Source organism: Arachis hypogaea, chromosome 19 (assembly GCF_003086295.3).
Source record: "Arachis hypogaea cultivar Tifrunner chromosome 19, arahy.Tifrunner.gnm2.J5K5, whole genome shotgun sequence".
Lineage (NCBI taxonomy): Eukaryota > Viridiplantae > Streptophyta > Magnoliopsida > Fabales > Fabaceae > Arachis > Arachis hypogaea.
Window position 1 is genome coordinate 111,900,976 of NC_092054.1, and position 23,975 is coordinate 111,924,950.

Genomic DNA, 23,975 nt, shown 5'->3' on the forward strand with positions numbered 1-23,975 from the left:
TTCTAACTATCAATATTATAAGGCCAGTTATACGGTACAGATTCATTTATACAGATCGAAGGATATGTTGACAAGTGGCAAGCCGTTGGGTTGAGGGAACAGGCTTGGTAGAGCTTTGCAGGCTTGTCTGGTATGCTAGTTGGAGGGGGAAGCCGGCTAATGAAATCATTGAATAATGGGCCTACTTTTTTTTGTTTAGGGTTCAATGAAAGGGCCAATTTGAGTGATCGCCAATTGGATTGACGCAGCTGGGCTGGGCCGATGCTATTTGTGTTTTGTTTTTGGTCATGGTGGGTGTACTCGTTAAAGCTGTAGGGCCAAATACATCTTCCAGGTTGCTCATGGGTGTGACCAAACACTGCAGTTATGTAGTCGCTCTGAACGGCATCTGGTCTTGGCATCGGAGGGGAAGATCAATCGGCGGAAAGAACCTGCGATGGTTGAGTGGCGGCAGTGACGGGAACAAGCACCTTTGGGCGGCGTCTTCATTGTGGGAGGCCTATCAGGCGGTGTTGGGCCGCATGTGTTGGAGTTTAAGAAATCTCATACAAGAAACCGACCAACCTGAAGTATGTGCTTTGACTAATATCTTTCTCTTAATATCCAGCTTTAGTCTATTAGATATTACTTTATAATAATCTTATGGAGCAATCATCAGAAACATAGAGTCATAAATTCCTACCATGAGGAATTTATTGCTTCTAGTGGTTATGCATGTACACTAAATGCCCAATACGTATGCAATTGGAGGACTTAAATGTGCCAAGTAGATTTCACTAGTTCAAAGATATTGTATATATCATGCTGAGAAATTCTGAGAAACTAGTACTGTATCATTAATTGTTGAGATCTTATTCTGTGCTGTTGCCTATCTAGTGAGCAAAGACTCTGGTGTTATTGCTGTTGTTATGAATCTTACTCTGTTCAATTGGTAGATATCTCATAATTACACATGGATATGAAAAAATTCACCATTATCTCTCCACCTGCCATTTATTTATTTATTTTAATCAAGATATATAGTTTCAGTAGTGCTGATGAGACGCAGAAGCTGGCGAATTAAAAATTATTAAAATGGTTACGTTGCAAGTATAGTTCTTAACTCACCGAAAATCTGCCTATCAATTTAAAAGTATGTCACAGAGAGTTTAAATTAAAAATTACTGGGAGTTTTAAGTCCCAGGTCGTCTCCCAACGAGTTGCAGAAAAGTGTGCTATCTTATTAATCAGATGTTCCAAAAAGTTGAGCTAAGTAAATTGGAATGTAAATTGAGGAAATTTAAATAATATGAATAAAAGCCTTGACTAGGAGTTGATTGGTTGGAATTTCTACTATTGATGGAGTGATTGTAAGATTAATTTATAATTAATAGTTGTTCTGTTTGGTTATCCTTAACTAGGTAAGGGAAAGTCAAACAAGTTGGAATGCCAGATTTGTTCACAAGTTGCAAACCACTTAGTTCAAAGGGATTGGCATTGGTGACAGTATAACAATCTAACATTTAACCCAATTACAAATTTTTCCTTCAATCCTTCCAACTCAGGAGTTCCTTTTAATCAACTCCCCATCAAGTAAAGAAACTACTCACACATTGTAAATAATAAATTCATAGCACATGAAAGGGAATTAAAAGAAGACATGATTATTGGAATTGAAATTGAATTAAAAAGAAATAATCCTTGCATTAATTAATCATAAAAGTATTCAAATAACAAAATTGAACAAAACAAGGAACATGGAAGAATAAAACCAAGTTGAGAAAACAAACTAGAATGACGAAGTCTTGATGAGGAAATAACTCTTCTCAATGTTCCAATGCTAAGACCAATTGAAAATTAAAATTCTAAAACCTAGAGAATAAAACCTAAGAGAGTAAAAACTAGATCTAAAACTGTCTCTGAATGAATGTGTTATTTGTTTCTGCATGTTCTCTGACTCTAGTCTGCTGTTCCGGGCCGAAAACTGGGTCGAAATAGGGTCCAAAATCGCCCCTAACGAATTCTGCAGATCGCACATGTCACGCGATCGCGTCATCCATGCGGACGCGTCATTCGCACTTTTCCTCGCCACGCGTTCGCATCGTCCACGCTACCGCGTTGCCAGAGCTTTTCCAATCCGCGCGGCCGCGTGAGCCATGCGGCCGCGTCACTGCGATTTGCTCTCCTTCGCGCGGTCGCGTGAGCCATGCGACCGCGTCACTTCTCGTTGGTTATCTCCTCAAATTCTTGTGTTCCTTCCATATTTGGTAGCTTCCTTTCCAATCTCCAACTCATTTATGCCCTGTAAAGTCTGAAACACTCAAGACACAGATCACGGCATCGAATGGAATAAAGGAGAATTAAAAATAAATAATTAAAGTCTCTAGGAAGCAGTTTTCAAACATGTAATAAGTTCAGGAAGGAAATCTAAATGCATGCTAATTTAATGAATAAGTGGGTAAGGATCATGATAAAACCACACAATTAAACACAATATAAATCATAAAATAGTGGTTCATCAACCTCCCCACACTTAAACATTAGCATGTCCTCATGCTTAATTGAAGGAGATAAGGAAATAAGTATGAACATGTAGAAACTCATGAAATGCAATGCAAACCTATATATATATAAATAAATGTAACTATATGATTCTTGTCCACTTAATCAAAAGTAAATAAGCTCTTCAAAACAATCACAAATCAAATTCCAATAATTTTATCATTATACAATAAAATGGACAAAAGTGCAAGAAGATAGCTCATGAAAGCAGGGAACTTGAAAATTCAAGCATTGAACCCTCACCAATAATGTATGTACGCTCTAATCTCTAGTGTATAGGGTGGTCATTCTATCCTTCTCTAATCATGCTTTCTAACTTTTGTTCTTCTCATAACCAATCAACAATAGTTAATATACCAATGCAAACATCATGAGGTCTTTTCAAGGTTGTAATGGGGCTAAGGTATAGGCAGGGGTGTATATTTGGTCAAGTGAGCTAATAAATTGAATCTTTAATTAACCCAAGCTCTAACATAACTTGTATACACTTAATGTCATTTTTAAAGTTCATACCTAGCTACCCAAAATTCCCTTTTTCAATCCATACTCATGTATCAACTTATATTTTGGTTCTATTATATGTACATTGATCTTTGAATTCTGAATTTAACATTGGGGTAATTTTGTCCCCTTATTTATTGATTTTTCATTTTTTTTTAAAAAGAAATAAAGCTTATCAATGCACATAGATTTTTCATTCTTATATTTTCACATGAGTAGGTATCCAAATTCCCCTTAAATTTTTATGACACATTCCCTTAACAACTTTTGTTCCCACAATTTCCCATACTTAACTAGCACACACAATTCTATCTTAAGCTAACCAAAGATTCAAATTGGGGTACACAACTGTTTTTTGGCTTAAGGTTAGTAATGTTGTATAATATCAAACAAATGGGAATTAAAGGCTCAAAGTGGTTAAGAAAGGTAATTGAAAAGGGTAGGCTTAATTTGGATGAGTGAGTTTAAACAAATAATGGCCTCAATCATGTGAAAGCATGCAAATATAATAACTATTGGACATATAAGATAAAACAAAATATAGATTACAATCATAGAGAAGTAAACACACAAGAATGAAATAATTATGGTTAAATAATGTAACCATTCATAAAGGCTCAAATCTTTCACAGGTTGTGTGTTCTTTAACTCAAATATCATGTTCCAAATACAACTCAAGCAAATTTATCATAAGAATTTTTGAAAAATTAGTGAAACTTTGTTTCAAAGATAGATTTTTAAAAGAAACTTATTGTCTTTTCAATCAAGTAGAACATGCATGCAACTATCCTAACCTATGCAATTTATTCTATTCTATAAAGGAAAGAAAATCTAACTAAAATATCCTAATTATTGGTGCTAGAGAAGAGAAATTACCTCCGGAAGTTAGGTATTGACCGACCTCCCCACACTTAAGGCTTTGCACCGTCTTCGGTGCCATCTGTCAGGAACAGAGGTGGGCTGGTAGCAGTATCTCCACAGTCGGGGTCGTCATGGCTCCCTGTGCTGGTAAAGGAAGTGGAGTCCGAGGTGTCTGAGTCTCTGAAGTGTCCCTTGAGTAGCTCCTTGAGGTGTTTGAATCGGCGCTCGTTACGACGCTCTCTCATCTTTGCTTTCTGTTCTTGTCGATCCAATCGTTCGATTATCTGTTGGAGCAATTTCTCAGTTGTAGATGCTTGTGGTGTTGAAGAAGGATTATCTTCAATTGGAGCAGTAGGAAGGCTTGTAGTGGCTGCTAAGAGTCTGAGGTATTTCCCGTTAGGGACATACTGATCATCCCGTGGAAGCACGGCTTTGGTGTCCCCAGCTCTATAGGAGACTCCGGCTGCTGAGACAAGATCTGAGACCAAGGTGGGGAAAGGTAATTTGCCCGCAATTTGTACGTGTTCCATAGCATTCCGGATATGTCTTGAGAGATTCAGAGGTTGGTCTGTAAGGATGCACCATAGTAGAACAGCCATGTCCGCAGTGAAGGAGGACTCATGAGTGCTTGGAAAGATGTAATGGGACATGATCTGCGCCCATACGCGAGCCTCCAAGGTAAGTGCCGAAGCCAAGATTCCCTTAGGGCGGGTACGGTGGTATCCGTAGATCCAACGGCTGTCAGGTAAGGCGATGACTCCGAGAACGGAGTCCTAGTCAAATTGGTATCTCTGGCGCTGAAGGGTGGCTTCTTGAAAAGCGTCGATTCCTACTGGAATAGGGGGGAGACTCAGAGCCTGCTGAATGGCCTCTTCTGTGATGGGGACTTGCTTCTGCCGGACATAAACAGACTGCAGGGTTGGTATGTAGAAGTTGGAGTAGAACTCAACTACCCAAGAAAGATTGACCTGCCTTGGCTGTCTTCGTAGGAAACCCCATTGTCTTCGCTCAATTTGCGGGTCAACAAAGGTGGCAATATTGGACGGGAGGATAAGAAGGTATTCATTGTTATAGTTCCTTTCTGCCAGGATAGGGAACATCTGCTCACAGTAGCGATTGGAAAATCGCGCAGCGTCCTTTGCTGGAAAGGCTTTCTCCTTTTCATCAACCTTTATTATCCTCTTAACTCGTTTTGTTGAGGGCTTGACTGTGGTGGAAGAAGGCTCTGCCACTAATGCTCTTTTAGTTCCTCTTCTTGCTGGTGGTTTGGAAGTTGCTTTCTCCTTTCCTTTCTTGGTGGCCATCCTGAAAGAAGGGAAGAGAAAGTAAATTAAATTCAAAGAGATATACAGCAAGGAAGGAAATGGAAAAGAGGGTGAATGATGCACAGTAAAATGTAGATGACATTAACACATGCTCTCGAGTACATATGAAAAGCCATCAATGGAAAATAGCTAGTGCAGATAAAAACAAGTGAATGCAAGGTGTTTATTGGCATGCTGGCAAAGGGCATGAGTAGCATAGACCAAGCATTACTTCGTAACAAACCAACACGTTTGTATTGACAATTGAATTTAATTAATAAAATAATAAGGAGAATTTGTGAAAAGCAAGCATTGAATAGTAGAGTAAAGTAATGTAGAAAAGTGCATAGGGCTATATAGGCTTTTTCACAAACACATGGCATGCATGGTAAGTAAGATATAAAAAGTATGAAATTGAACATGCAAGCAATCCCTTAAAAATAATAATAATTTTCAAATAAATTGTAACAAGTCACAAGCATATAATGAGGGATAATGACTCAAAAAATTTCTAGCTCCATGTAAAAAGGGAAAGAAGAAGATGAAAAAATAAAATAAAATAAATGAAAAGAAAAAGAAAATAAAAATGTATATAATATAATAAGAATGATGGAAAAAAGAAGAAGGAAGAAGAAGGTAAAACCTTGTTAATGGTGGTGAGAGAGATAGAGAGTGAGAGGTGAGATAGAAGGGGGGAGAGGGAAGGAAGAAATAAGGAGGGAAAAGAAAAATTAGGATTTGGGGGAGAGGAAGATAAGATATGTGGCAATTTTAGGTTGAGCTGTGCGGCGCATGCGACGTGGCCGCGTGGGGCACGCGTTCGCGTGGGTGCACGTCAGGTAAGGGGACGCGATCGCGTCGATCGCGCGGTCGCGTGACTCGTGATATGCTGCTGGCGCGAGTGCAGCCTCGCTCTAGCACAACTCTCTGTTCAATTTATTGTAATTGCCAAAATTGGGTGACGCGATCGCGTGGGTCATGTGATCGCATGAGTGTGCGTTATAAAATGGGTGACGCGGTGGCGTCGGCGATGCGATCGCGTGACAAGGATTGTGCTTCCAGCACCAATCCAGCATCACTCTCGCACAGAATGTTACTGTGCACCCTTCGACGTCGTAAACTCAGAGCACGCGGTCGCGTGGGAGGCCATGATTCCCATGTGACGCGAACGCGTCAGGGACGCGGTCGCGTGGGTTGATTTGTGCCATTGGCACGCCTCCAGCAATGCTCCAACCGGACTCTCTGTTCATTTTTTTCCACCCCTCTGCGACGCGGACGCGTCGCTGATGCGATCGCGTTGCGTGGCGAAAAACCCCTTTCTTTTTTTTTTTTGAAATATAAAGACGTGTAAATAAAAGAGCACGAAAGCACTAATAAAGAGAAGAGTTATGAAAGAAGAAAAACTAAAAGTGAAGAAAAGAACGATCGTACCGCGGTGGGTTGTCTCCCACCAAGTTAACGTCCGTAAGTTGGACGCTCCACTAGCTCAATCTGCTGCTATGTGGGGATCTTCCAGGCGGAAGATCTCAAGCTCCTTATTTTTCTGCACCTTCTCACCATGGTACAGCTTCAGGCGTTGTCCATTAACCTTAATAAGTTCAGAGCTTGAAGGATGGCTTAGGTGATAAACTCCGTACGGTTCAGCCTTCTCTACTCTGTATGGACCTTCCCATTGTGATCTCAACTTACCGGGCATGAGCCTTAGTCGAGATTTGTAAAGGAGGACAAAATCTTCAGGTTGGAACTCTTTCTTCTTGATGTTTTGATCATGCACAACTTTCATCTTTTCCTTGTAAATTCTGGAGTTTTCATAAGCTTCTAGGCAAAGGTTCTCCAGTTCCTGCAGTTGCAACTTCCTTTCAGCTCCGGCGTTCTCAATTCCCATGTTGCACTCCTTAACTGCCCAGAAGGCTCTGTGTTCTATTTCAACTGGGAGATGACAAGCTTTTCCATAAACCAAGCGGAAGGGACTCATCCCAATGGGTGTCTTGTATGCTGTTCTATATGCCCACAGTGCATCTTGTAGCCTGGTGCTCCAGTCTTTTCTTTGAGGCTTTACTATCTTTTGCAAGATACGCTTAATTTCTCTGTTTGACACCTCGGCTTGCCCATTAGTTTGGGGATGGTAAGCGATTGCAACTTTATGGATTATCCCATGCTTCCTCAGCAATCCTGTTAGTCTCCTATTACAAAAATGGGTGCCTTGATCATTCACGATCGCTCGTGGTGATCCAAAGCGACATATAATATGGTTTCTCACAAAGGAAACAACAGTGTTAGCATCATCATTGCGGGTAGGAATTGCTTCCACCCATTTGGAAACATAACCCACAGCTAACAATATATAAAAATATCCATTAGAATTTGGAAATGGACCCATGAAGTCAATGCCCCAAACATCAAAAATTTCACAGAAGAGCATATATTGTTGAGGCATCTCATCCCTCTTGAATATATTACCAAATTTCTGGCATGGGGGGCAAGATTTACAAAACTCAGCAGCGTCTCTAAAAAGAGTAGGCCACCAGAATCCGCAGTCTAAGATCTTTCTAGCTGTTCTTTGAGGGCCAAAATGTCCTCCACTCTCAGATGAGTGACAGGCCTCTAAAATGGACTGGAATTCTGATTGAGGCACACAACGTCTAATTATCTGGTCAGCGCCACATCTCCATAAATATGGGTCATCCCATATATAATATTTAGACTCGCTTTTCAGCTTGTCTCTTTGATGTTTAGAAAAATGTGGAGGAAATGTGCGGCTAACTAAATAATTAGCGACAGGTGCATACCAAGGGACTACCTCGGATACTGCTTGCAGGTTGTCAAAAGGAAAATTATCATCTATAGGAGTAGGATCATCCTTAATATGTTCAAGGCGACTCAAGTGGTCTGCTACTAAATTCTGATTACCACTCCTATCCTTTATTTCTAAATCAAATTCTTGTAACAGCAGTATCCAACGTATAAGTCTTGGTTTGGATTCCTTTTTAGCTAATAGATACTTTAGAGCTGTATGGTCTGAATACACTACTACTCTAGTACCAAGTAAATAAGCTCGGAATTTATCCAGAGCAAAAACAATAGCAAGAAGCTCTTTCTCAGTAGTAGTATAATTGGACTGGGCAGTGTCTAAAGTCTTAGACGCATAGGCAATAACAAAAGGATCCTTACCTTCACGCTGAGCCAGCGCTGCTCCTACTGCATGGTTGGAAGCATCGCACATGATTTCAAACGGCTGACTCCAGTCTGGTCCTCTCACAATTGGGGCTTGAGTTAGAGCAGTCTTCAGCTTATCAAACGCTTGTTTGCAATCCTCACTGAACTCGAACTCAATATCCTTCTGCAGTAATCTGGATAAGGGAAGTGCCACCTTACTAAAGTCCTTAATAAATCTCCTGTAGAAACCTGCATGGCCAAGGAACGAATGGACTTCCCTCACAGAAGAGGGGTAAGGCAAACTAGAAATAACATTTACCTTTGCTGGGTCTACAGAAATGCCATTATTAGATACCACATGTCCTAATACAATCCCTTGGTTTACCATAAAGTGGCATTTTTCGAAATTCAATACAAGGTTTGTATTAACACATCTATCTAATACTCGAGATAATCCATCTAAGCAAAGGCTAAAAGAATCACCATAAACGCTAAAATCGTCCATAAAAACTTCCATACAGTCCTCAATAAGATCAGAGAAAAGACTCATCATGCACCTTTGGAAGGTGGCTGGTACATTGCACAAGCCAAAAGGCATTCTCTTATAAGCATAAGTCCCAAAAGGACATGTAAAAGTAGTCTTTTTCTGATCCTCAGGAGCTATATGAATCTGGAAATAACCTGTGTAACCATCTAAAAAGCAATAATGTGACTTACCTGACAGGCGATCCAGCATTTGATCAATGAATGGAAGTGGGTAGTGATCCTTACGGGTAGCTTGGTTGAGACGCCTGTAATCAATGCAGACTCTCCAAGCATTCTGAACTCTAGTTGCTATGAGCTCTCCATGCTCACTCTTCACTGTAGTGACTTCAGATTTTCTTGGGCACCACTTGTACTGGGCTTACCCATTCACTGTCTGAAATGGGATATATGATTCCTGCTTCCAATAGTCTGGTCACTTCCTTTTTGACAACTTTCAAGATGGTGGGATTCAATCTTCTTTGGGGTTGACGGACAGGTCTTGCTCCCTCTTCTAAAAATATTCTGTGCTCACATACTTGAGGGTTGATTCCCACTATGTCTGCCAAACTCCACCCAATTGCCTTCTTATGCTTCCTCAGTACGTCAAGTAACTGCTCTTCTTGTTGAGAAGTCAGTTCCCTTGCAATAATAACCGGAAGCTTCTGCTCATCCTCAAGATAAGCATATTTGAGATGTGGAGGGAGAGGTTTCAATTCTAACTTTTGATCATGGGCAGGCTCTGGATTATCTGGGGCTCGTGAAAATGGTGAAGTGCCCTCACTGTCAGTTAAGAGGGTCCCCACACTGGGACCTTGTCCAGTGTGCCTCTCTTCAAACTCTTCCTTTTGAACTTCAGCCACACTTTCGTCTATGACATCACACTGGAAGATAAAACGATCTTCTGGGGGGTTGTCAATGACTCCATTCAGATTGAAGATTACTATGTGGCCATCTATTTCAAAGGAGTATGTTCCTGAAAAAGTATCCAATTTGAATTTTGATGTCTTCAGGAATGGTCTTCCAAGTAGGATTGATGATGACTTATCTGAATCATTGTGGGGCATCTCCAAGATATAAAAATCAGTGGAAAATGTGAGCCCTTTAATGTTCACCAAAACATCTTCAGCAACTCCAGCCACTGTAATAATGCTTTTATCTGCTAACACAAAACGAGCTGCCGACCTTTTTAAGGGAGGGAGCCTCAAAACATAATATATAGACAAAGGCATTATACTGACACATGCTCCTAAATCACACATGCAATCATAAATTACTACACCACCAATAGTACAACTAACTATGCAAGGACCTGGATCACTACATTTTTCAGGTAATCCTCCCATTAAAGCAGATATAGAACTATGGTGCACGAATTGTGAAACACACTTTTCACAACTCGTACCACTAACCAGCAAGTGCACTGGGTCATCCAAATAATACCTTACGTGAGTAAGGGTCGAATCCCACGGAGATTGTTGGTTTGAAGCAATCTATGGTTATCTTGTAAATCTTAGTTAGGAAGTCAATTGTGTTGATCAGTTGAATTGCGAATAAACAAAAGAGCATGGATTAAAGGTTACTTGTTATGCAGTAATGGAGAATATGTTGGAGTTTTGGAGATGCTTTGTCTTCTGAATCTCTGCTTTCCTCTATCTTCTGATTCACGCACGCACGTCCTCCTATGGCAAGCTGTGTGTTGGTGGATCACCGTTGTCAATGGCTACCATCCATCCTTCCAGTGAAAACTACGCTCACGCGCTCTATCACAGCACGGCTAATCACCGGTTGGTTCTCGATCCGGTTGGAATAGAATCCCTTGATTCTTTTGCATCTGTCACTAACGCCCAGCCTTCATGAGTTTGAAGCTCGTCACAGTCATTCGATCATCGAATCCTACTCGGAATACCACAGACAAGGTTTAGACTTTCCGGATTCTCATGAATGCCGCTATCAATTCTAGCTTATACCACGAAGATTCTGATTAAGAGATCTAAGAGATACTCATTCAATCTAATATAGAACGGAGGTGGTTGTCAGACACACGTTCATGGATTGAGGAAGGTGATGAATGTCACTGATCATCACCTTCTCCACAGTTAGGCGCGAATGGATATCTTAGATAGGAACACGCAAGTTTGAATAGAAAACAGAAATACTTGCATTAATTCATTGAGACACAGCAGAGCTCCTCACCCCCAAAAATGGAGTTTAGAGACTCATGCCGTCAAAGAGTACAAAGTTTTTATCTAAAATATCATGAGATACAAAATAAGTCTCTAAAAGTTGTTTAAATACTAAACTAGTAGCCTAGGTTTACAGAAATTGAGTAAACTATAACAGATGGTATAGAGATCCACTTCTGGGGCCCACTTGGTGTGTGCTGGGGCTGAGACTTAAGCAATTCACGTGCATAAGGCCATTTTGGGCGTTCAACGCCAGGTTTAGATCCATTTCTGGCGTTGAACTCCAACTTTTAATCCTATTCTGGCGCTGGACGCCAGAATTAGGCAGAGAACTGGCGTTGAACGCCAGTTTACGTCGTCTATCCTTGAGCAAAGTATAGACTATTATATATTGCTGGAAAGCCCTGGATGTCTACTTTCCAACGCAATTGGAAGCACGCCATTTCGAGTTCTGTAGCTCCAGAAAATCCACTTTGAGTGCAAGGAGGTCAGAATCCAATAGCATCAGCAGTCCTTTTTCAGCCTGAATCAGATTTTTGCTCAGCTCCCTCAATTTTAGCCAGAAAAATACCTGAAATTACAGAAAAACACACAACTCATAGTAAAGTCCAGAAATATGAATTTTTCCTAAAAACTAATGAAAATAAATTAAAAACTAACTAAAACATACTAAAAACTAAATGAAATTAACCCCAAAAAGCGTATAAAATATCCGCTCATCAAACTACCTAAAGGAATAGTTTCTAATTCATTAATTTTGTCTTTATGGATACATAAGTCTTTTAGAAACTTTGCATATTTAGGTACCTGCTGAATAACATCAAAAAGGGGAACAGTTACTTCAACCTTTTTGAATATCTCTACCATTTTAGGATTGGGTTCCAGCTGCTTCCTGGGCTTTCTCGCAAGTTGTGGAAATGGAATGGGAGTGGTGTTTTCTGTGGTGCATGCGCTTTTTGGTGCTTCCTCCTGTGGTTGAGCTATCTCTTCTTCAGCTATGTCCTGTATATCCTCTTCCTCTTCAACATCTTCGATTTCTACCACTTCTTCAGCTGAGGCATATTCTGGTGAGCTTGGTTCCTCCTGATTCCTCTCCTGCAGTGTGGTTCCGGAGCTCAGGGTGATAGCATTAATGCCTCCCTTTGGATTGGGTAATGGTTGAGAGCGGATTCCAGTGGTGCTTGAAGGTTGGTTACTGGAATTTTGTGCTGATCCAAGCTGTGTCATAAAAGCTTGCAGAGTAGAGGTGAGACCATTCAGACCGGCGTTAATACTATTCATGATGTTGTTTTCCATGGTTTGTTGTCTTTTCTCAAAAGATTGTAGTAGATCTTCATTAGAAGATAACGAAGAATGAGTAAATTGAGAGGTCTGCTGCTGATTGTTCTATGGTCCTTGGTTCTGCCTCAGGTGAGGTGCTCTGTAAGGTTGATTTTGCTGCCTGTTATTGTTATTGTTCCACCTCTGATTTTCCTGATTATCTCTGCCTCCTCTGTTATTATTGTCCCTCCAATTCTAGTTTGAATTGTTCTGCCATCCATGGTTATTATTTTCACTTTGATTGTACCCTTGGTTGGGGCGGTCATAGAAGTTGTGAGTGGATGCCACCATGTTGTCTTCTTGTTGGAGCTACGGGCATTCATCGGTGTAATGGCTATAATCAGCACAAATTTCGCAAATTCTTTGTGGGACTAGTTGTTGGTTTTGCTGTGGTAGAGGAGGTTGAGCTTGCTGAGCTTGTTGATTCAACTGCATTTGTTTCAGCAAGTTGGTCATTTCATAGATGCCTTGAGTTAGAGCAGCAGTCTCTCTGCTAGAAGATACTTCTGCAATAGCTTTTGAACGGCCTTGCTTTTGTCTGTGGTTCCTAGTGGATTCAGCTAAATCACTGATCAATTGCCAAGCTTCATCAGTGGTCTTGTACTTCTTCATAGACCCATTGCTGGCACTTTCCAGTATGGTCTTATCTTGGGGCCTCATACCCTGTATAATATAGCTGAGTAGCATGATCTTGTCAATCATGTGGTGGGGGCATGCTTCCAAAAGATTATTGAAGCGCTCCCAGTATTCAAAGAGAGTCTCATTGTCATCCTGAACAATTGTGGAGATATCCTTCCTTAGCTTATCAGTAACTTCAGATGGAAAGAATTTCTCCAGAAACTCCTTTCTGAGTGTATCCCAGTTGGATACATTTGCTAGAGGTTGAGTGTAGTACCACTCTCTTGCTTTTCCCTCAAGAGAAAACGGAAAAGCTTTCAGCAGAATTGAAGTTTCATCAGTGCCATCACGCCTGACAGTAGAACAGGCTGCCTGGAAATCTCTCAAGTGCTTGATAGGCTCTTGAGCAGGTAGGCCATGAAACTTGGGCATCAAATTTAGCAGTGCGGGCTTTATTTCAAAATCTGTAGCTACCGCCGGATGATGCGCTTGAAACGGTTACATTGTAAAATCAGGGGCTCCTTCCTCCTGGATGGTAACTCTCCTAGCTGCCATGTTTTCTGCACGTAAAACAACCGAATCAGTAGAACGGGGGCTGGTTTCTTCCTCAGATTCACTTTTAGATCCGCCCTCAGAGCGGGCTAACCGACGCTGTTCTCGCCTTATTCGTGAAATTGTCCTTTCAATTTCAGGATCGAATATTAGCAAGCGCGGATCAGGAAGTGAACGCGTCATTTGACGGAAGAAACATGCAGCTCATAGTAGCAAAATAAAATAAAATGAAAATAAATAAATTCTAATTAATAAAATTAGCACTCTATTGCAACTCCCCGGCAACGGCGCCAAAAATTCATGAGACGCAGAAGCTGGTGAATTAAAAATTATTAAAATGGTTAGTTGCAATTATAGTTCTTAACTCACCGAAAATCTGCCTATCAATTTAAAAGTATGTCACAGAGAGTTTAAATTAAAAATTACTGGGAGTTTAAATTAAAAATCCCAGGTCGTCTCCCAACGAGTTGCAGAAAAGTGTGCTATCTTATTAATCAGATGTTCCAAGAAGTTGAGATAAGTAAATTGGAATGTAAATTGAGGAAATTTAAATAATATGAATAAAAGCCTTGACTGGGAGTTGATTGGTTGGAATTTCTACTATTGATGGAGTGATTGTAAGATTAATTTATAATTAATGGTTGTTCTATTTGGTTATCCTTTACTAGGTAAGGGAAAGTCAAACAAGTTGGAATGCCAGATTTGTTCACAAGTTGCAACCCACTTAGTTCAAAGGGATTGGCATTGGTGACAGGATAACAATCTAACATTTAACCCAATTACAAATTTTTCCTTCAATCCTTCCAACTCAAGAGTTCCTTTTAATCAACTCCCCATCAAGTAAAGAAACTACTAACACATTGTAAATAATAAATTCATAGCACATGAAAGGGAATTAAAAGAAGACATGATTATTGGAATTGAAATTGAATTAAAAAGAAATAATCCTTGCATTAATTAATCATAAAAGTATTCAAATAACAAAATTGAACAAAACAAGGAACATGGAAGAATAAAACCAAGTTGAGAAAACGAACTAGAATGACGAAGTCTTGATGAGGAAATAACTCTTCTCAATGTTCCAATGCTAAGACCAATTGAAAATTAAAATTCTAAAACCTACAGAGAAAAACATAAGAGAGTAAAAACTAGATCTAAAACTGTCTCTGAATGAATGTGTTATTTGTTTCTGCATGTTCTCTGACTCTAGTCTACTGTTCCGGGCCAAAAACTGGGTCGAAATAGGGTCCAAAATCGCCCCCAACGAATTCTACAGATTATGCAGATCGCACATGTCACGCGATCGCGTCATCCATGCGGACGCGTCATTCGCGCTTTTCCTCGCCACGCGTTCGTGTCGTCCACCCTACCGCATCGCCAGAGCTTTTCCAATCCGCGCGGCTGCGTGAGCCATGCGGCCGCGTCACTGCGATTTGCTCTCCTTCGCGCGGTCGCGTGAGCCATGCGACCGCGTCACTTCTCGTTAGTTATCTCCTCAAATTCTTGTCTTCCTTCCATATTTGCTAGCTTCCTTTCCAATCTCCAACTCATTTATTTCCTGTAAAGTCTGAAACACTCAACACACAGATCACGGCATCGAATGGAATAAAGGAGAATTAAAAATAAATAATTAAAGTCTCTAGGAAGCAGTTTTCAAACATGTAATAAGTTCAGGAAGGAAATCTAAATGCATGCTAATTTAATGAATAAGTGGGTAAGGATCATGATAAAACCACACAATTAAACACAATATAAATCATAAAATAGTGGTTCATCAAGTGCCTTATATAACTGATGTGTTGGATCTAACACACTTTTTTCTGCAGCAATTTCTGAAAGATATACTTAAAGATCTGTGTGTCTATAATAATAAAGGAACTAATCAAGGCATTTATGAACTGAAGACAGAATACAGAAAAGCCGGGGATTAAGCAACCTTATGTTATGCTTATCAATTTGTTAACTCTCTTCAACCAAATATAGGTTACTCATTCCCGTTTGTCCATTCATTTTGGAGTTACAAAATGGAGCCAGTGTGCTTTTTGTTTGTGAAATTTTTTTAAACATGTATTGCCTTTCAATGAACTATCATAAGGTTTGAGATTTAAGAATATTCTAATAAATATTTTCTTCCTCTTCTTTATGAATTATGTTCTACAATATGCAATCTTAACTCTGGTCTAGAATATGCTATTCTCTGTCCACTAAAGCAACATTTACATTCTTTAGGTTCATTATTTAGGTAGAAACGTAGATGAAATTCTATAGCATTATGTCCTGACTCTGAGACTTAGCATTGCAATCTTTTCGATAAGGACTGTACTTGCTTATACAAGTTTTGGGGTCTAATCTTGATTATGAAGCCGTGTTAAAACTTAAGAGACCATTTTATTCCAAGCAACTCTACTTTCTCAGAATTGGATTGCGTGGTTGTCTTAATTAAAATATGGGTTAATACTCAAATTCGTCCCTGAAAGATCACGCGATCTTTATTTTTGTCCTCGAATGATTTTTTTAATCAAATTAGTCCCTGAAAGATAAAATGTAAGTCAAATTAGTCCTTTCGTCAATGGGATGATGATGTGGCACGCCACGTGGCAGGCAAGTGACACGAGGCATGCCACGTGTCACTTGACATGTAAAAAAGTTTTTTATAGTCAAAATAGTCCTTGAAAGTCCAGACGTAAGTCATTTTCATCCCTCAAATTTTAAAAATTAGTCAAACTAGTCCTTATATAATTTTTTTTATTTTTTCTTCATAATATTAAATTTGAAATATTTTTTGATACTACTAATTTTAATAGAAATGTAATTGACAAACAAAGCATTAGTAATTGTATCTTTTCTTCACCAATGAGCTATAGCTCAAATGGCATAATCTCCCCATACTCAATTAAGAGGTTGCGGGTTCGAGTTTCATATCTTTGGTAAAAAAAAAAAAAAAAAAATTGTATCTTTTCTTCTTAAAATTTTTTTCAATAAAATTATCTCTCTCCTTTAATTCTTCTCAAAATCTCTCTTTTTCTTTTCTATTCTAAAACCTTTTTCTAACATTATTACATTTTGCTGGAATACATATATATATATATATATATATATACTCAAAATTGAAATGTATGTATTTATTAACCTAAACAAAGTTATATGCTCAAAATCAAAATTTGTGTATGTTAACCTAAACAAAGTTATACCACTATATAAATAGATATGCTTCGTATTAAAATAAAATTCCTTTTGTTTTAAATGAAATATTTAAAAATTATATTAGAATATTAAGATTCAAAAAGTAATTCCATAAATCAGTTTTTCAATTATTGAGTGTTACTATATAAATTAAACAATAATAAAAATTATAATTTTAAAAAATTTAAAAGATTTAAAATTTAAAATAATTACTATATTATTTAGTAAAATTTAAAATATTAAAATTTTTAAATATATAATCAACAATAATTTGATAAACTCATTTAAATAAAAAAATTCACATAAAAATTACAATTTGAAAATGTAAAATTTTAAAATACAAATGACAAAATAACTTTATAAAAATTTAATTATTTTTATTATTTTATGTAAAGAGAATTTTGTTTATTAAGGTTTAAAAAATAATATTAAAATTAGTAGTATAAAAAACTATTATAAATTTAATATTATAAAAAAATTATATAAGGACTAGTTTGACTAATTTTTAAAATTTGAGGTATGAAAATGACTTACGTTTGGACTTTCAAGGACTATTTTGACTATAAAAAACTTTTTTACATGTCAAGTGACACGTGGCGTACCACGTCATCATGTCACGTGTCACTTAACGTGACACGTCATTGTCCAACTGACGGAAGGACTATTTTGACTTACATTTTATCTTTTAGGGACTAATTTGATTAAAAAAATTATTCGGGGACGAAAGTGAAGATCGCGTGATCTTTCAGGGACTAATTTGAGTATTAACCCATTAAAATATAGATGCAAATTTTCTTTTAAACATTATAATTTTTCACCAATCAGCAGGATGAAATATTTTCCAAAAACCATGTAACATGGTACACAATTGATTTATTTTTCAAAAAAAAAAAAAAGAATACCTAATATGCCAGGTTACCGCTAACAAAACAACCAAGGAGAGCAAAAACTTAGATGCATGAGAAAGTTACTATTGATATGGGTATAACAAATACAACGAATCTTTTTATTCTATATGTTGGTTAAGTACATATGTGAGTCGATTATATTTATCCGACAGAAGAAAGAAAAAACATTATGATTCACAAATATCACTGTCCAACGGAAAATGCACATAAAAATGTTACATAACTACACAAAAATGTTGTAACTAATGTACCCCCTCCGAAAAGGTCACTTGTAATAGTTTCATATTGACTGAACCGATCCCAATTTACAAAAGCTGAGGAATTATATATTTTTTGCAGTATCTCTCTTTTGTGACTCTCCAGCAATGCACGCAGCAGCCAACCTCTCTTCCAGTGCTCGGGCTCCTCTTTCTCTGCAACAACAGAATCAGTTAGAAGGGAATGTTTAAGAAGAATTATTACTAAACAAGGTAAATATACAAATGATTTAGTTGAAGAAACCAATAAAACTGATAAAAGTGAAAAATAACTGATGAGGACCTGCTCCTGTTTAATATGTGCTTACAAGTAACTCTCCTTTGTTGAAATGTAGTATAAGGCACTAGCGGTGATGAATACACAATGGTTATCCATCGGGTACATGAATGACTTCGTGTATTCTATACAATGGCTATCCATGGAATGGCAGGAACACTACAACGTTACACATAAAAAGAGAAAAAAGGGATAACAAATTTGAGTCAGACTAAGCAAGTGTAAATGATCCCATAAGTCTATTACTACCAGCATTCAGTACTACGGTTAACCGATACAACTGGGCATTCCATTGATAGAAATTCAAAAGGCAGAAAGTCCGAAGGAAGTTAAATGTTAACGAAAAGTAGGCAACCAAGTCTGGTTGAAAGCGCTGTGACAAGGAAAGTAAAGTTCACAAAGACAGAGACGGATAAACCAGCTACTCATGATCCTAGGCGAGTTCGAAAACCAAAAACAGCAAAAGGGAATTTATGAACAAATTTATGGATTCTAATCAATTCAACACAGCCAATGCTTGAACCACATAGAGCAAGAAGCAATACACCATTTTGGATACAACATAATGCAACAGAGCAAAAACAACAAAATTCATACCTATGATGAGACCCCAACTAGAACAGCAGCAGCCTCCAGTCCGGCCTTCGACGGAGCGGTTGACGGTAATACGCAACCAACGCGGGATAAGACACGACGCCGCAACTTCAATCGTATAGGGTTTCCAGTGTTGACCCTCCGCCACATCAACCCTTCAGCGGCTTTATCCCTCTCACAGAAACCTAGGTCTTCGTTTCTGGGGATAACATCTTCCTCAATTGATCACCCTCCATGGATGCAGGCTGACATCGCTTCTCCTTTTTTTTCTTTCCCATTCACAGAGTAAAAAAAAACTTTTTCTTTGGATACTGATGAGCGGATAATTTATACGCTTTTTGACATTGTTTTTAGTATGTTTTTAGTAGTATCTAGTTACTTTTAGGGATGTTTTCATTAGTTTTTATGTTAAATTTACATTTCTGGACTTTACTATGAGTTTGTATATTTTTCTGTGATTTCAGGTATTTTCTGGCTGAAATTGAGGGACTTGAGCAAAAATCAGATTCAGAGGTTGAAGAAGGACTGCTGATGTTGTTGGATTCTGACCTCCCTGCACTCAAAGTGGATTTTCTGGAGCTACAGAACTTGAAATGGCGCGCTTGCAATTGCGTTGGAAAGTAGACATCCAGGGCTTTCCAGCAATGTATAATAGTTCATACTTTGGCTAAGAATAGATGACGCAAACTGGCGTTCAAACGCCAGCTTTCTGCCTAAATCTGGCATCCAGCGCCAGAAAAGGAGCCAAAACCAGAGTTGAACGCCCAAACTGGCACAAAAGCTGGCGTTCAACTCCAAGAAGGACCTCTGCACATGTAACATTCATGCTCAGCCCAAGCACACACCAAGTGGGACCCGGAAGTGGATTTACGCATCAATTACTTACTTCTGTAAACCCTAGTAGCTAGTTTATTATAAATAGGACATTTCACTATTGTATTTGACATCCTGAGTTTTATCTTCGAATCATAGTAGTCTTGGTTACTCCGGTTCCCCTCTGGGGCCGAGACCAATAAACTCCGTTATCACTTATGTATTTTCAACGGTAGAGTTTCTACACTCCATAGATTAAGGTGTGGAGCTCTGCTGTTCCTCAAAGATTAATGCAAAGTACTACAGTTTTCTATTCAATTCATCTTATTTCGCTTCCAAGATATTCATTCGCACTTCAATCTGAATGTGATGAACGTGACAATCATCATCATTCCCTATGAACGCGTGCCTGACAACCACTTCCGTTCTACATTAGATTGAATGAGTATCTCTTAGATCTCTTAATCAGAATCTTCGTGGTGTAAGCTAGAATGATGGCGGCATTCAAGAGAATCTGGAAGGTCTAAACCTTTTCTGTGGTATTCCAAGTAGAATTCAATGATTGAATGACTGTGATGAGCTCCAAACTCGCGATTGCTGGGCGTAGTGACAAACGCAAAAGGATAGTAAATCCTATTCCAGCATGATCGAGAACCGACAGATGAATAGCCGTGCCGTGACAGGGTGCGTTGACCATTTTCACTGAGAGGATAAGATGAAACCATTGACAAGGGTGATGCCTCCAGACGATTAGTCGTGCCGTGACAGGGCATTTGGATCATTTTCCCGAGAGAAGACCGAAAGTAGCCATTGACAATGGTGATGTATCACATAAAGCCAGCCATAGAAAGGAGTAAGACTGATTGGATGAAGATACCAGGAAAGCAGAGATTCAGAGGAACGAAAGCATCTCTATTCGCTTATCTGAAATTCTCACCAACGATTTACATAAGTATTTCTATCCCTATTTTATTATATTATTTTCGAAAACTCCATAACCATTTGATATCCGCCTGACTGAGATTTACAAGGTGACCATAGCTTGCTTCATACCAACAATCTCCGTGGGATTCGACCCTTACTCACGTAAGGTATTACTTGGACGACCCAGTGCACTTGCTGGTTAGTTGTGCGAAGTTGTGAACCATGGTATTGGCATCATGTGTTTGGCGCCATTACCAGGGAAAGAAAGAGCGATGAATTTTACATAATCAAAGTGTAATCACAATTTCTGCGCTCCAAGTTTTTGGCGCCGTTGCCGGGGATTGTTTGAGTTTTCGGCAAGCTTTTGGTCCGGTAACATCAGTGCCAAGTTTGGATCTGGCAACAACACCAAGTTTTTGGCGCAGTTGCCGGGGATTGTTCGAGTTTGGACAACTAACGGTTCATCCTGTTGCTCAGATTAGGTAATTTTCTTTTTGTTTTGTTTTCAAAAATTTTTCAAAAAAAATATCTTTAAAAAATTTTTCTTTTGTTTTCAAAAAAAAAATGTTTTCAAAAATAAATTATTCTATGGCTTCAAAATTTTTTTTAAGAATGAATTCTAGTGTTTCATGAAGCATGTGAAGCCTGGCTGGCTGCAAAGCCATGTCTAAATTCTTTTGGACTGAGGCTTGCAAACCATCAGCATAAAGGCAAGTTACATATTTGATAAGTAATGAGCAGTATATTCTGATATCTTGCTGAAGCTTGGCTGGCCATTGGCCATGTCTAGTGTTTTGGACCGGAGCTTTCATTGAAAGCTTGGCTGGCTGGTGAGCCATGTCTAATTCCTGGACTGAAGCTTTAGACTAAGAATGCAAGATTCCTGGAATTCATATTAAAAAAAAATTTGGAATCCTTATTTTTCTTTTTCAATTAATTTTTCGAAAAATCCAAAAAAAATTCGAAAATCATAAAAATCAAAAATATTTTTTGTGTTTCTTGTTTGAGTCTTGAGTCATATCATAAGTTTGGTGTCAATTGCATATGCATCTTGCATTTTTTTCGAAAATTTTCATGCATTCATAGTGTTCTTCATGATCTTCAAGTTGTTCTTGGTAAGTCTTCTTGTTTGATCTTTGTATTTGCATGTTTTGTGTCTTTTCTTGTTTTTCATATGCATTCCTGAATTCTTTATGTCTAAGCATTAAAGAATTCTAAGTTTGGTGTCTTGCATGTTTTCTTTGCATTAAAAATTTTTCAAAAATGTGTTCTTGATGTTCATCATGATCTTCATAGTGTTCTTGGTGTTCATCTTGACATTCATAGCATTCTTGCAAGCATCACATATTTTGATATAAAATTCTCATGCATTGCATCATTTTTCTTGTTTTTCTCTCTCTTCATTAAAAATTCAAAAATAAAAAAATATCTTTCCCTTTCTCTCTCATAAATTCGAAAATTAGATTTGACTTTTTTAAAATTTTTTAAAATCAAGTTGTTTTTATGAGTCAAATCAAATTTTCAATTTAAAAATCTTATCTTTTTCAAAAATCAAATCTTTTTCATTTTTCTTAGTTATTTTCGAAAATTATAAAAATATTTTTCAAAAATCTTTTTCTTATTTTTATATCAAATTTTCGAAAATAACAATAACAATTAATGTTTTGATTCAAAAATTTCAAGTTTGTTACTTACTTGTTAAGAAAGATTCAAACTTTAAGTTCTAGAATCATATCTTGTGATTTCTTGTGAATCAAGTCATTAATTGTGATTTTAAAAATCAAATCTTTTTCAAAAACTAATTTCTTATCATATCTTTTTCAAAAATTTGATTTCAAAATATCTTTTCTAACTTCCTAACTTCTTATCTTTTCAAAAATTGATTTTCAAAATTTGTTTCAACTAACTAACTTTTGTTTGTTTCTTATCTTTTTCAAAACTACCTAACTAACTCTATCTCTCTCTAATTTTCGAAAATATCTCCCTCTTTTTTAAAACTTTTTTTAATTAAGTAATTATTTCAATTTTTAAATCTTAATTTTCGAAAATTACTAACATTTTTCAAAAACTATTTTCGAAAATCACTAACTCTTTTTCAAAAATAATTTTCGAAAATTCTCCTTTTCTCTCATCTTATTCTATTTATTTATTCATCTACTAACATCTCTTCCTCACATCACTCACCAAATTCGAACCCCCTCCTCTATCTGTGTTCGAATTTTTTCTTCTTCTTCTCTTCTTCTACTAACAATAAGGAACCTCTTTACTGTGACATAGAGGATTCTTCTTCTTTTCTTTTTCTCTCCTCTTTCTTATGAGCAGGGACAGAGAAAAAGGCATTCTTGTTGAAGCTGATCCAGAACCTGAAAGGACTCTGAAGAGGAAATTAAGAGAAGCTACATTACAACAATCTAGAGACAACTTGATTGAAAATTTCGAACAAGTAAAGGAGATGGCAGCCGAACCCAACAACAATGCAAGGAGAATGCTTGGTGACTTTACTGCACCAAATTCCAATTTACATGGAAGAAGCATCTCCATTCCTGCCATTGGAGCAAACAACTTTGAGCTGAAACCTCAATTAGTTTCTCTGATGCAGCAGAACTGCAAGTTTCATGGACTTCCATCTGAAGATCCTTTTCAGTTCTTAACTGAATTCTTACAGATATGTGATACTGTTAAGACTAATGGAGTAGATCCTGAAGTCTACAGGCTCATGCTTTTCCCTTTTGCTGTAAGAGACAGAGCTAGAGTATGCTTGGACTCTCAACCTAAGGATAGCCTGAACTCTTGGGATAAGCTGGTCAAGGCTTTCCTAGCCAAGTTCTTTCCTCCTCAAAAGCTGAGCAAGCTTAGAGTGGATGTTCAAACTTTCAGACAGAAAGAAGGTGAATCCCTCTATGAAGCTTGGGAGAGATACAAAGGACTGACCAAAAAGTGTTCTTCTGACATGCTTTCAGAATGGACCATCCTGGATATATTCTATGATGGTCTGTCTGAGTTATCTAAGATGTCATTGGATACTTCTGCAGGTGGATCCATTCACCTAAAGAAAACGTCTGCAGAAGCTCAAGAACTCATTGACATGGTTGCTAATAACCAGTTCATGTACACCTCTGAAAGGAATCCTGTGAGTAATGGGACGCCTATGAAGAAGGGAGTTCTTGAAATTGATACTCTGAATGCCATATTGGCTCAGAACAAAATGTTGACTCAACAAGTCAATATGATTTCTCAGAGTCTGAATGGAATGCAAGCTGCATCCAACAGTACTCAAGAGGCATCTTCTTATGCAGAAGAAGCTTATGATCCTGAAAACCCTGCAATAGCAGAGGTGAATTACTTAGGTGAACCTTATGGAAACACCTATAACCCATCATGGAGAAATCATCCAAATTTCTCATGGAAGGATCAAAAGCCTCAACAAGGCTTTAATAATGGTGGAAGAAACAGGTTTA

General features: G+C 37.9%; 2 non-coding genes across 2 annotated transcripts; one reads left to right on the forward strand and one right to left on the reverse strand.

Annotated features, from left to right (window-relative positions):
- Positions 1–13,087: 13,087 nt before the first annotated feature.
- LOC112781701 (small nucleolar RNA R71) lies at positions 13,088–13,195 on the forward strand. Its single transcript, XR_003192460.1, has one exon. It is a non-coding gene; the product is annotated as a small nucleolar RNA R71 (small nucleolar RNA).
- Positions 13,196–23,365: 10,170 nt separating this feature from the next.
- On the reverse strand, positions 23,366–23,473 carry LOC112780285 (small nucleolar RNA R71). Its single transcript, XR_003191132.1, has one exon. It is a non-coding gene; the product is annotated as a small nucleolar RNA R71 (small nucleolar RNA).
- Positions 23,474–23,975: the final 502 nt, after the last annotated feature.